The following is a 15,542-nucleotide window of genomic DNA, read 5'->3' as shown; positions in this document are numbered from 1 at the left end:
GGCTGAAACCCTTCTTCAGACAGGTCTGCATCCCAGGGTACTCGAGGATAAGGATGCAGACATGGTGGATGCATTGGTGATCATTTTTCAATGTTCTTTCTACTCTGGATCAGTTCCTGTGCACTGGAGGGTAGCCAATGTAACTCCACTTTTTAAGAAAGGAGGGAGAGAGAAAACGGGGAATTATAGACCAGTTAGCCTTACATCGGTAGTGGGGAAGATGCTCGAGTTGATTATTAAAGATGTTATAGCAGCGCATTTGTAAAGCAGTGACAGGATTGGTTGAAGTCAGCATGGATTTATGATGGGGAAGTCATGCTTGACTAATCTGGAGAACCCAGTGGATGTGGTGTGTCTGTACTTTCAAAAAGGACTGGTAGAGAACAGGTTGGCAGACAGGAAGCAAAGAGTAGGAATTAATGGGTCATTTTCAGAATGGCAGGCAGTGACTAGTGGGGTGCCGCAAGGCTCCGTGCTGGGACATCAGTTTACAATATAACGATTTAGACAAGGGCATTAAATGTGACATCTCTAAGTTTTTGAATGACACAATGCAGTGTAAGCTGTGAGGTGACTTGAACAGGTTGGATGAGTGGGTAGATGCATGGCAGATCAGTATAATGTGGATAAACAGTCACACAGAGAGTGGTGAATCTCTGGAATTCTCTGCCACAGGAGGTAGTTGAGGCCAGTTCATTGGCTATATTTAAGATGGAGTTAGATGTGGCCCTTGTGGCTAAAGGGATCAGGGGGTATGGAGAGCAGGCAGGTACAGGATACTGAGTTGGATGATCAGCCATGATCATATTGAAGGCGGTGCAGGCTCGAAGGGCAGAATTGCCTACTCCTGCACCTGTTTTCCATGTTTCTATAAATGTAAGGTTATCCACTTTGGTGGCAAGAACAGGAAGGCAGATTATGATCTGAATGGTGTCAGATTAGAAAAGGGGAGGTGCAAGGAGACCTGGATGTGCTTGTACATCAGTCACTGGAAGTAAGCATGCAAGTACAACAGGCAGTGGAGGTCCTATTGCGAGAGGATTTGAGTTTAGAGCAGTTGTACAGGGCCCTGGTGAAACTACACCTGGAGTGTTGTGTGCAATTTTGATCTCATAATTTGAGGATAGACATTATTGCTTTTGAGGGAGTGCAGCGTAGGTTCATCAGGTTAATTCCTGGGATTGCGGGACTGACATGATGAAATAAGGGATCGACTGGGCTAGTATTGGCTGGAATTTAGAAGGATGAGAGGGACTTATAGAAACATATAAATTTCTTAAAGGATTGGACAGGCTAGATGAGGAAAAATGTTCCCCGATGTTGGGGGAATCCAGAACCAGGAGTTACAGTTTAAGAATAAGAGGTAGCTATTTAGAACTGAGATGAGGAAAAAATTCTTCGCCCAAAGAGTTGTGAATATGTGGAATTCTCTGTCACAGAAGGCAGTGGAGGTCAATTCACTGGATGTTTTCAAGAGCGAGTTAGAGTTAGCTCTTGGGGCTAAAAGAATCGAGGGATATGGGGGAAAAAGCAGGATCAGGGTAGTGATTTTAGATTATCAGCCACGATCTGCTGGCTCGCAGGGTCGAATGGGCTGCTCCTGCACATTTTTTATGTTTCTAGTAGTAATGGTAAAGAAGCTAACAACTCTGGATATCCAAGCTTTCAAGCTCCTCTTTCTCCCAGAAGACAGAAGATATCAAAGGAAATTGCTTAAGTGGCAGTTTTTTAACGATGCTTCCATGTATGGAGGACTGGATGGAAGGAAGTGGCGAGTTCGTGATGGACTGGGCTGTATCCGCAGGTCAAGAGCAGAGCAGTTATCATGCCAGACTAAGATGTAACCCATCAGAATACTTTCCATAGAGCATCTGTAAAAATTCAAGAAGAAGCTTTATAGATATGTTGAGTGGTCTTGAATGCCTGAGCAAGAAAATGCACTTTCTTAATCTCTTTCCATTTTTTCATCATTGCGCTTGATCTGGCTCGCAGCAATGGTATTATTGAAGAACTCAAATATCAAGTTGGTGTTGTACTTAGTCACATAGTCATATGTGTACAAGGGACAGAGCCAAGGACTGAGCCCACAACCCTAAGGGGTACCTGTATGGGAAAAGGTGTAGGAAATTTATATTGCCAATTCTAATCAACTGAAATATAGATGACAAACAGCAGTGGAACCAATTGGTCTCTGCGGCACACCACCGGTCACATCACTCATCTAAATAGCAACTCTGACTCTTGCCATCAAACTGATTTTGTATCGAACTTGTGTAGCTCACCCTGCATTGCATGTGATCTAACCTTCTAGACCACCCTACCATGCTGGATCTTGTCAAATGTCCTGCTGAAGTCTACGTGGACTACATTTACTGCCCTGCTCTCACTAATCATCCTCATCACCTCTTCAAAAAAAAAAATGATTTGATTTCCCACACAAAGCTATGTTGACTATCCGACTATCCTTTTCAAGTGCCGGTAGATCCTCTTCCTCAAAGTTCCACCCCACCACCCCTCTTCTCCCGTCCAGACCAGTACATTTCCCACCACTAATGCGAAGCTCACTGGTCTGCAGATCCTTGGGTTGTCTTTCTAGACCTTATATAAAGGCACAACATTAGCCACCTTCTTATCTTCCAGCACCTCACTTGTGCTAAAGGTGATGTAAATGCCTGTGCCGGGGCTTTTGTACTTTTTTTATTTCATGTTACCATTACCACTCCATTAAGGCTGATGTTGATGTCCTCTGTGTCAGCAAAGCCTTTGGCCATATGTGGGGGGGTGGGGGGGAGAAAGTCTGAAAATCAAAGTCTCAAACTGAGCTCCTGGTCAACTTTGCCCTTCTGGATGTTTCTCAGATGCGGACTTCCTATTGTCGGCACCTCAGGACTGGAGAGGAAACAAAGTTCTCTATAAGATCTTCAAATCCATTTGGAAAGGTAAGTGAACCAATGTGATTTTCCAGGCCACCATCCAAAGCGTTGTGGCACTAATTACACACAATTGGAACTGATGAGCAGGTCATACTGTTTGCCTTCCCAATACTAAACGTCCAAAGCAGACACTCTTGCCTTGACAAGGTCAGAATTGAACCTACTTTGTGGACAGAAATGTTTTGGCATGTTCTCAAAGTCTTCCATCAGTTGCACAATAACCTTGTAGACACCTGGGAACCCCTGACCCTTGGCTGCTCAAAATGAAAGGCATTTGGAATGGCATTGAACACAAGCCCATCTAACACAATTTGCACACCTAGCAAATTTTAGAATAACAGTTCAGAGAGAAAAGTATTGGATAAATCTAACTCTGACCACTGCAAATGACACTAGGAAAGGAAATTCCAGCACACTGGTGAAAATAGTATAGAAAATCACCTTCCATGTATAAATAAAAATTAAAAAATTCAAACATATACTTGCACAGCATAAAAGCAGGCCCTTCTGCCAAACGTGCCCATGCTGACCAAGGTGTCCCATCTACACTAGTCCCACCTTTCTGCATTTGGACCATATTCTTATCAAACTCTCTTGCCCATGGCACTGTCCAAATGTCTTTTCAATGGTGTTCTGGTACCTGCCTCAACTACATCTGCAGCTCGTTCCAAATACCCGCCACGTGTGTGAAAATGTTGCCCGTCAGTTTCCCATCTCATCTTAAAACCTACGTCCCCTGGTTCTTGTTTTCCCCAAACTTGGTAAAAGACTGCATATTCCCCTCGTGATGTTACACATCTCTATAAGATCACTCCTCATCTTCCTGCTCTCCAAGGAATAAAGTCCTAGCCTGGCGAACCTCTGCCGACAGCCTCAAGTCTTGGCAATATCCTTGTAAATCTTTACTGCACTCTTTCCAGCTTAACAACCTTCTTATGGCAGGGTGATCAAAACCGAACGCAATATTCCAAATGTAGCCTCAGCAACGTCTTATACAACTGCAACATAACATCCCAACTTAGTCGAAACTCTACCTGATCAAGGTCAATGTACCAAAAGCCTTCTTGACCATTCTATCTACTGGTGATGCCACTTTCAAGGAACTATATACTTGCACTCCTAGATCCCTCTGCTCTTTGACTCTGGGGGCCGCCCGACATGCACTTTGGAGGTCCTGCCCTGGTTTGACTTCCAAAAATGCAACACCTTGCACTTACTTGCATTAAACTCCATTAACCATTCCTCAGCCCACTTGCCCAACTGATAAAGATCCTGCTGTAATATTGATAACCATGTTTGCTATATACAATACCACCTACTTTAGTGTCATCTGCAAACTTGCTAATCATGCCTTCTACATTCTTAACCAAATAATTCATATAAACCACATACAGCAATGGACTCGGCACCGATCCCTGAGGCACGCCGCTTTCGCACCATAGGCTTTCAGTCTAAAAAACAACCTACCACCACCATCCTCAGCTTCCTTACATGAAGCCAATTTTCTATCCAGTTAGCTAGTTCTCCTTAGATATCACGTGATCTAACCTGACAGAACAGTCTACCATACGGACCCACATCAAATTCCCTGCTGAAGTCCACATAGACATTATCCACAGCTCCACCCTCTCACTTTTTAGGTTACTTCTTTAAAAAAAAAACTCCCATTAGCTTCATGAGATACAATTTCCCATGTACAATACCATGCCTACTCTCCCAAATCAGTCTCTGTTGATCCAAATGCATATGTATGGATTTTCCCTCGAGATCCTCTCAAGTAACTTGCCTACCACAGATGTTAGGCTCATGTCTATAGTCATCATGCTTTTCATTGTTGTCCGTCTTAAATAGCAGCATAACATTGGCCACCCTCCAGTCTTCTGGCACTTCACCTGCACCTGCAATTTTTCATATGATTCATATATCTCAGTCAGGACACCTGCAATTTTTTTCTCTTGCTTCCCGCAGTTCCCTCAGATATATCTGATCAGGTCCAGGAGATAATCTATCTTCATAATTCTTAGGATGTTCAGCAGTTCCTCAAGTGTAATGCAGACTGCTCTGGACATCTTGATTCATTGTCCCAGTTCCCCAGTCTTCATGTCTTTCCCCACGGTAAAACCAGAGGATAAATACTCATTGAGGACCTTGCCCATTACAAGGTTAATTCCCGGGATGGCGGGATTGTCATATGCTGAGAGAATGGAGCGGCTCGGCTTGAACACCTTTTATACATTTTCTATATTCATTTAAGAGGTGCAAATGTTTTTGCTTTCATTGTAAAATAATTGTGTAAAGTTCATTATATAATGGTTGACATTTTGGGTAAATGAAAAATGTGCATTAGACAATAGACAATAGGTGCAGGAGTAGGCCATTCGGCCCTTCAAGCCAGCACTGCCATTCAATGTGATCATGGCTAATCATCCCCAATCAGCACCCCGTTCCTGCCTCCCCATATCTCCTGACTCCACTATCTTTAAGAGCCCTATCTAACTCTCTCTTGAAAGTATCCAGAGAACCTGCCTCCACTGCAGAGAATTGCACAGACTCCCAACTCTCTGTGAGAAAAAATGTTTCCTCATCTCTGTTCTAAATTACCCCTTATTCATAAACCGTGGCCCCTGATTCTGGACCCTCACAACATTGGGAACATGTTTCCTGCCTCTAGCGTGTCCAAACCCTTAATAATCTTATATGTTTCAATAAGAAACCTCTCATCCATCTAAACTCCAGAGTATACAAGCCGAGCCGCTCCATTCTCTCAGCATATGACAATCCCGCCATCCCGGGAATTAACCTTGTAATCCTACGCTGCACTCCCTCAATAGCAAGAATGTCCTTCCTCAAATTAGGGGACCAAAACTGCACACAATACTCCAGGTGTGGTCTCACTAGGGCCTTATACAACTGCAGATGGACCTCTTTGTTCCTATACTCGAGCATGGTTATAAAGGCCAACATGCCATTCACTTTCTTCACTGCCTGCTGTATCTGCACGCTTACTTTCATTGACTGATGAACAAGGACCCCCAGATCCCGTTGTACATCCCCTTTCCCCAACTTGACACCATTTAGATAGTAATCTGCCTTCCTGTTTTTGCCAGCAAAGTGGATAACCTTCTATTTATCCACATTAAACTGCATCTGCCATGCATTTTCAATGGATGAATCGCAGCCTGGCTGGAAACATGAAATTAGATCTGAAGGACATCAATGGTGCAGCAGTGATGATTACCTTCGCTTGTCTGGCATTTACACATGGCGAATGGAACAGTGCAGAGGACTGATATAATAGAGGTCAAAATGGAAGCGGGATGAAGAGACAGAAAATGGGCAGTTCTGTTTGTGCACGGAACAGAGGTGGTCCACAAAGTGATTACTCGGACAGCTTTTATCAACCCCAGCAAATGGCAAGAGTGTATGGGGACCCCTGACTGCGAGAAGAGAAGGAAGTGAAAGGCTGGGTGGTGCATCTCTTAACAATATGGGCAAGAAGTTGCAGTGTTGGTAGTGATGAAGAAGTGATGTTCACACTGTCCTCCAGCTGTGGTCTAACTAATATACACAGACACAAGCAACTGCAGGTGCTGGAATCTTGAGCAAAGCACAAAGTGCTGGAGGCACAATCAGCAGGTCAGACAGCATCTGGGGAGGGAATACACAGGTGACATTTCAGTTTGGGATCATTCAACATCAGTCTGAAACGAAGTCCCAACCTAAAACGTTGCCTGTCCATTCCCTCCCAAATGCTGCCTGACTCACTGAGTTCCTCCAGCTTTTGTATTTTGCCAATACTTTATATATTTGTACTATAACCTTCCTCCTCTACTCAGTGCTTTAACTCTAAGAAGCTCATATGCCTTCTTCCCAACCTAGTTCAGAATGCCTCCTTTAGAGGAGGACTTCAACTCAAATGTGAACTAAAACTATTTATTTGAAAAGATGTGGCAGGATTTAAAAAAAATGCTCAGCAGTTTAAGACTTGGATACTTGACCTGGTTAATCGCCCTTAGGCTAAACATGATGACAGATAAAATGAGCAGAAATCCTATCTGCGGCTATTTCCTTCACAATATTGCTAAAGGGAACTTGTCAAAATAGCAACTGATGAGTGTGTGGAATATTGGCAAACTTGTCCAGTTGGTGTCGCCAAACCAAGTTTTACAAATTATGTCCTACTTAACTATTCTGAAACTGGTGACACTCGTATGTAATTTAAGCTTATGGTGATGTATAGTGAATTGAGTATCATTTAGTCACTGAGGACAGGAAATATTTGCCAATTTAAACGGGTGTATTACCCACGTGTATTTTTTTTTCACACTGCCAGTTTTAAACAGAAAATAGAGAATTATTGTAATGAAGATAATTCTCTTTCTCCCACCTTAAGAACACATCAAATCATTTACATACTTGCTGGCCTGTAAATGTTTTTCAACCAGATCATTAAATAATGTTCATTTTTTCAGCAAAACAGATCTTATGTTCAGTTGCTTTAAACATATAAGCAGCCAACACAATTGCATAGCAGTAGTGTTGTTACCTTACAGCTCCAGAGACCTGGGTTCGGTCCTAACTACGGGTGCTGTGTGTATGGAGTTTGAACGTTCTCCCTGTGACAGCGCGAGTTTTCTCCTGGTGCTCCATTTGTATGATGGCCGTATTTCCGACTTCCGTACATTTTACAAACAGTGCTCGGGTACAGAACCCTGTCATAATCTGGGGATGATCTGTACAGAAATATGGGCAAACCAAGTTCTATTCATTTAACAACTCCTGCTGAAAAGTGTCTAGTTTTGTGCAACCTCAAAGCTTTAAAAATTGTTTGAGTTTTGGTTACTCCACTTTCTCACAGCTCTAGATTCTCAAGCAAAACACAAAGTGCTGGAGGAACTCAGAGGGTCAGGTAGCATCTGTGGACAGAAGGGACACGTAAATTTTTGGGTTGACCCACTTCTTCACTCATTCCCCACTGACTAATCCTTCTCCTGATGCTGCCAGACCTGCTGAGTTCCTCCAATACTTTAGGTTTGCTTAAGATTTCAGCATCTGCCGCTTGCATAGAAATATAACGTGGAAACAGGCCCTTCAACCCACCGAGTCCGCATTGACCAGCGATCCCCACACACTAACACTATCAAACACACACTAGAGACAATTTACATTTATACCAAGTCAATTAACCTACAAACCTGTACGTCTTTGGAGTGTGGGAGAAAAACGAAGATCTCGGTGAAAACCCACGCAGGTCACGGGGAGAATGTACAAACTCCGTACAGACAGCAACCGTAGTCGGGATTGAACCCGGGTCTCCGGCGCTGTACGGCAGAAACTCTACCACTGCGCCGCCATGCTGCCCCTTGTGACTTTACATTCTCCCTGTTCCCAAGGCTTCACCCAGAGGGCTGAGTACCGTGGCATATTATGACCATAAGTAATTGCAAATAAGTTACTAATCCTCCTGGACTTTATAATTACTATTCTTCCACCAATCCATGTGGTGTATCATGTTGTTTAGCACTTTTATTTTGTTAATGACAATGAAAAAGGTGTTTTAGCCCACCCATCCAATGCCACTCCACCACTGAAGTGATTGTCAACAATCCCAATCCCCCACTTATTACCCTGTAACCTCATGACTCGCGCATGCCAACCAACACCCCTGGTTTGCCCACTAACCGCCTACAATACAGAGTGCAGTAGCCAATTAATTTACTCATACAAAGTGACATTGCATCCTTGCATTATATTGTCATACTAGTTTTAATATGGGTAAAAAAAAGTTTGCCTCCACCCTTCGACTTAGTTGCTTGTATTCAGATAGTTTCTGTTAGAAATGATTAAAAATCATTCCCAAAAGGATCTGGACATATAACACAAAACAGTACAGCACAGGAACCGACCCTATGGCCCACAATGTATGTGCCAAACATGATGCCAAGTTAATATCCTCACCCTGCATGTGATCCATATTCCTCCATTCTCCACATACCCACGTGTCCATCTAAAAGCCTTTTAAATGCCCCAATAGTTTTTTTCCAGGACCTGCTTTTGGAATCTCTCCTTCCAAAACCAGTTTCATACTTCTAATTACATAATGAATTAATTTTATCTGTAAGTTTAGTGATTTTTTTAATATCTCTAGTTACCTTTTTCTCACTGACTTTATATATTAAAACAACTGTTGTTTAAATTTTCCATCACCTGGGATTCGCCTCATGTATATAATTCTATAAATAAATTCCGAGGAGGATGAATTTCATGGTTGCCAATCTTCCAGGTGTAGCCTAATGCCCCTGTCCCACTTAGGAAACCTGAACGGCAGCCTCTGGAGACTTTGTGCCCCACCCAAGGTATCCGTGTGGTTCCCGGAGGTTTTTGTCAGCCTCCCTACCTGCTTCCACTACCTGCAACCTCCAGCAACCACCTGCAACCTCCGGGAACCTTGGGTGGGGCGCAAAGTCTACAGAGGTTTCCGTTCAGGTTTCCTAAGTGGGACAGGGGCATTACCGGAGCACTGTAAATTTGAAAATTCTTTTCTCCAACACTTTGTAACCTGTCGTTAAACATTTTATTGATGTCGTGACTTGTTACCTTGTATTACTTCAAGATTGCGAAGAGCCTGGAGTTTCTCCCACTTTCATCATTGGCCATTTACAGATGACTGGAATGTGAAAATACCAGTTACAGGTGACAGGACAGTCAATTACATACAGTATCTCTGGAATAAGCAGTTATGTAATTGATATTCTGGAGATCTGTAAATGATATTGAAACATTCCTGGATGATAGACAACTGAAAGAATATTTTCCTTCCTCCTATTTTGCACCACTCCAGAACATTGGGCACTGAAATTAGATTAACAAAGTAATCTTGGTAGAACATTTGATGGGCTGGTAGGGGTTAAGGAAATGATGGTGGAGATCATGGAACTTTTGTCTTCATCGTATCTATTGACACTCTCAGTGGTTGTCAGTGTCACACTAATCTCACTCAATACTCCGTGATCAAAAACATCTGTGTGGTGCAATTATTTGTTTTGAGTCCATTTACAATGTCTCAGACTTCCAACTCATTTACAGCAAAATGGTTGATTTGACTTGGTATGTTTTGGCTTGAGAACAGAATATTCCTTATGTAGACCCTTCTGATTTCTTTGAGGTAGTGGTTACTTTGGATATTAATTATTTCCAGCTCTTGCTTCGAGTCAAATTAACAGTGGCTGAATGTCAAAGTACTTGTCAATTTTTTTTAGGATGTTCTGAAAATGTTTCAAATTAACTCTCTGGATTCATGTCCAACATTTCTGCAGTAACATTGAAATGCAATTTAAGTATAATTTCTGGATCATTTTACATTGCAGTGGTGCCCATGCCTGTATTGGCAATACAAGATACAAGATACAAGATACATTTAATTGTCATTTGGACCCCTTGAGGTCCAAACGAAATGCCGTTTCTGCAGCCATACATTACAAACAAATAGACCCAAGACACAACACAATTTACATAAACATCCATCACATTGCTGTGATGGAAGGCCAAATAAACTTATCTCTCCACTGCACTCTCCCCCCCCCGATGTCAGAGTCAAAGTCAAAGCCCCCGGCTGGCGATGGCGATTGTCCCGCGGCCATTAAAGCCATGCCGGGTGGTGCGAGGTCACACACCGGGTCTTGGTGTTAGAGCCCCCGGCGTGCGCTCGCCATTCCAAGCTGCGCAGGGCGGTGATGTCAGGCCCCGCTCCAGGAGCTCCTCGACCCCGCAACTCGGGCGGGGGAAGTCGTCGTTGCGAGAGCCCTGAAAAAGCGGTCTCCCCCCAGGGACCCGCGGGCTCCCGGTGCCGCCGTCCACCAGACCTGCAGTGAAGCCTCCGACTCTCCGGTCGGGCCGCAGCAGCAGCAGCGCTCCTCCACCGCTCCACCCGCTCCGGACTCGGCCAGCTCCGCGACGGTGAGGTGAGTCGGCACCAGAGTCCCCGGTCTCTTCCTGTTGGAGGCCGCTCCTCATTGCAGCCCCAACGATAACGGAGACCCGACGAGAAAAGGTCGGGTCTCCCGTGCAGGGAGAGATTTAAAAGTTTCCCCCTCCCTCCCACCCCACCCCCACCCCCCCCACACACACACCCCAACAAAACATAACAAAAACTACATAAAAACATAGACAGAAAATAATAAAACGCGGACGGGCTGCAGAGGCCGCTGCTGACGAGAGTCGCGCCGCCTACCGGTAACATTGAAATGCAATTTAAGTATAATTTCTGGATCATTTTACATTGCAGTGGTGCCCATGCCTGAATTGGCAATACTATTTTTCTGAGTGAAAAGGTTGTGGGTTCATATTCCACTGCGCTGACTTAAGCACTAGTACTACAGGGCAGAATTGAGGGACTGTTGCAATGATGGGGTTGCTGTTTTTCAGGTGAGATGTTGAATCAACGTATGATCCCCTCTCTCAAATAGTGCCTTGGGTTCCTTAAGGATGACCTATTTGATCTGGCCAATATTTATCCAAACTCCACACCTATCTAGTGGTATCAAGTAGTTATCTCTCAATGTATGTGGCTTCAAAGTTGCTGTATATACTGCATTATATCAAATTGGTTATTTTAAGTGCTTTGGGAGATAAATAACATTAAAATACACTACAGTTCTCCTATTTGTGCTCATTCACATTTTTGAAGGGTATTACTATTATTCAGAATCAAGTAGTTTTGGTCTGTTGGTTTACCAACAAAATCGGGAAATGGCAAATCATTTTATTTCTCTTAGACAATTTGTTCTATAATCAGGCTTACTGTGCCCAAACCAGAAGAGTTTTTTTCCGTCTATGACTTTACTCGAGTTACCTTAACTCATTTGCCTTTTTAAAACAATTAATTCATTGGAATTTTCTTCTGAAAATTGGCTCAACAGGTGGTGTTGTTGTATGATGTTGTATTGTTAGGTAGCTTTCTGCGCGGGTGACACTTATGGAGGTATTTGTCACGCATTTGTGATCCCATTGTCCAAAGGACTGTCAAGTACATTTGCCACAGGAATCTCAGAGAGGTTTGGCACATCTTTAAAGGGGGTCACCATGACTTTCATGCACCTCAGATAATTACAAGTCCTTTGATCTCTTCAAATCGATTACTCATGTGAGTGCTTTACTCTGGCAGTGCAACGCATATCTTTTAGTCCTTGAGGGAGAATAATTTAGAAAAGCCTCTAAACAGAAAATGACACAAAAAGGCACGTGTCAAATTGAACCTCAGAAAATCTTTTTTCCCCCATATCAATGCATGGCTTGCATAGGAATTGCAATTAAACAAATAAATAAGTTGAGAAAAGAATAGCAACTATTTAGTATCAGGAAATAGGTTGTCAATCAAAAATCACTTTGTCAAATTGTCCATAACTTAAGACTATTATATTTGAAAGTTACTGCTCTAGTCTTTACATATTGCAGGAAATAACACTCGGATGTCATTGTATTTAACCTCTCATAACTGGGTCTTTGTTAAAAGTAAAGTGTTTAAGCTTGATTGCCAACTGCACACAGGCAGCACTGGAGGTTAGAATTGAAACCAGGTCATTGGAGTAATGAGGCAACAGCACTACCTGCTGAGTCACTGTGGCACCTTCGTATAATTGGAATGGAAAAACAATGCTGTGTTTTAGTATTTAATATTCTGTAAAGCACATTGGCCTGTTTGGCAAGTTAACTTGTAAAAATAATGTTTATTAGGTATTCTGAAGTTGATCTGATATAGAGTTTAAACTTTAAACTGAATATATTATAGTTTCAGGAGAACCTCCAACTAAGATTCCTCATTGTTTAACAGTTTGGAAATTTTCCTACACCAAGCAACTTAAACATTTAAACCTAAATAGGTTTTGCTTCCTCTCCCTTTTCTACTAAAGAAGTGTTTCTGTATCAAGTAGTGTCCTTTGCCTTCATAATCAATGGATGGACCAGAAAGAACATTTATCTCACGGGATAATCAATGCAAGAAATACTGAGCAGGGCAGAGGAAGAAACTGGATTTATTATCAGACCTATACGACAAGAAACAAGTTATTTTAGGCTGCAGTGAGCAGGAGATGTTGAGAGAGGATTGTGGAGACTAATATTGTACAGGTAAATTAGTATTTTTGGAATTAGCCAGTTAATAGATGAATACAATAAGTGGAATTAATGAGACACAATGATAAAATGAAATGTTATGCTGAAACTGTAAGGTGTTGTATGCTGGAAACATTGACCATTTATTAACTGGAAATGTGAGGCAGAACATGTCAGTGGTCAGAAATCTGAAGCAAAAAAAACCCCTCAACAACTCAAAGTATCTGCAGAGAAAAACAAGAATTGATTTTGCATCAAAACTACTGGTTTTGATACAAACAGGAAATTGTTCAATTTAATTTTGAATCCCAAAGTCAGCAAAGTAATCAAGGCAGCAGAAAAGGTGCAGTCCTTTTATGTTGGTTATGGTTGGAACTGTGTACAAGGCCAAGTACCAGGGAGATCAGAGTGGGAATATGATGGGAAATTAAAAAGCCAGGTGATTGGAAACTTGAGATCGACACCTTCTGCACTGAATGGAGATGTTCTGCAAAATAGTCACCCAGTTATGAGATTGGTTTCTCTGATGCAGAGTAGAGTGCACCATGAGCTCTGAATGCATTGCACAAGATTGGAAGAAGAGCAAGTGAATTGCTACCTCATGTGGAAGAATGGATCCATGCATTGTCGGTAAGAACAAGGGTAAAAGGGTGCATGGGAAAGTCTCATTAGCATTCTGGTCAATGGAGATGGAAGAATGAGTCATGTAGTCATGAAGGAAACTGTCCCTTTGAATTCTTAGAGGATGGGATGAGAGAAGAAGTGTCCAGTCTTCAAATCTAGTTGAGGTTGGCAGGAACACTGCCTGACCTGCTGAATATTTCGAAAATGTTCTGCTCCTAATACATATTTCCAATATATGCTATTTTAAAGGATTTCAATTATCTCAAGGAGGTGCCACTTCAATACAGCCTTGCTACTGTCTCAATCTCAACAGTCCTGGGCGTAAAATAATTTAGGATGATTAGAATGAAAATCCGAAACTATACATTTTTGAATTTCTTATCCTGCACAATCCCATCCCCTCGTCTCCGTCCCTTTTCTTTCCCTTATCCTCTCTGTGCCCACCTGGATTTGTCCCATTTCTCCCTTCCCACTTCCCTTGTTCCCTTCCACCTATATTCTGGCTTCACAATTCACACCTCTTCTAAAGTTATCTCACACCTTTTGATTTTTCATCTGTCTGAAGAAGGGTTTCGGCCCGAAACGTTGCCTATTTCCTTCGCTCCATAGATGCTGCTGCACCCGCTGAGTTTCTCCAGCTTTTCTGTGTAACCTTTTGATTTATCATCTCTGGCCTTTGTCCAACCATCTACCTATTGCTGTATCCACCACTGACTTACCAGCCTTTGCCCTGCCTCACCTCTCTTCCAGCTTTCACCCCACCACCACAATCTGTCTGAAGAAAGCTCTCAACGTGAAACGTTATCTATCCATATTCGCCAGAGATGCTGATTGACCCGTTGAGTTGCTCATGTACTTTGTGCCTTCTTCTGCTTAGTACATGTGGACATTTGGTCTGACATATTGACTTTTAAAATTTAATGTATTACTTATTACTGAAGTGGAACTGGTGAAGACTTTAAATTTCATTTAAAAGGATATTATTAATTTAGCAGCACCTCTGACGATAGTTTTCATCTTGTGTGTTTGCAGTCTAGTTAAGTCTGCAGAAGCTTTAACCAATTAGCATGTTTATCCAAAGAACTGATGCTTCATATTCCCCTTCTCTATCCCTCATTCTAACAAGGGCGCCTATTATTTTCAGAAGTTAACATGGAGACCAAGCCATGTCACCTTTTTTGGATTCTGTACCAATGAATTTGGATTTATGAAATGCTTTTCATGTGTTCACTTGGGCATCTCAATCAGCGTCAAACTATCAAAGTGCTTTTGAGGTAGGTACACTTATAATTTATGAAAATATTATAGTCATTATGTACACATATAATGACATTATTTATTTAAATAATGTTGGTTGAATATGTCTGGAGCAATTTGCTCGTTCAAATTTTGATTGGTATATAAATTAGGTGCAAGTTTAAAAACTGAGTGTATAATGGTAGGAGTTTTGATACACTTGTGTATCAGACATTGCTATCCATATAGGGATACTGCCTTCAATAAAGGATATTATATTGATGGCTCCACCTCTCATTTGATTATAGAAGCAACATAAAAAAGCCTGTAGACATTGAAAACAGGATCAAGTGATTTTGGTGGTTATATACAATGAGCTGCCGAATGAGTTAGTTCATACAGTTACAATAACCGCATGTACCTGTAAAAGAAAACTTGGACAGTTACAGGGTTAGGAAAGGTTTGCGGTATATGGATCAAATTTGTGCAAATGGGGCCAGCTTAGATGGGACATCTTGGTCGGCATGGATGAGTTGGGCTGAAGGATCTGTTCCGTACTGTATAACTATTTATTTATAATTGAGAAGAGTCTTGGTATAACAGCCCACCGAGATAATAGGCTAGATGAGATCTTGCAGA

This window comes from Leucoraja erinacea, chromosome 19 (genome assembly GCF_028641065.1).
Source record: "Leucoraja erinacea ecotype New England chromosome 19, Leri_hhj_1, whole genome shotgun sequence".
Taxonomy (NCBI): domain Eukaryota; kingdom Metazoa; phylum Chordata; class Chondrichthyes; order Rajiformes; family Rajidae; genus Leucoraja; species Leucoraja erinaceus.
This window is presented reverse-complemented; position numbering follows the sequence as displayed.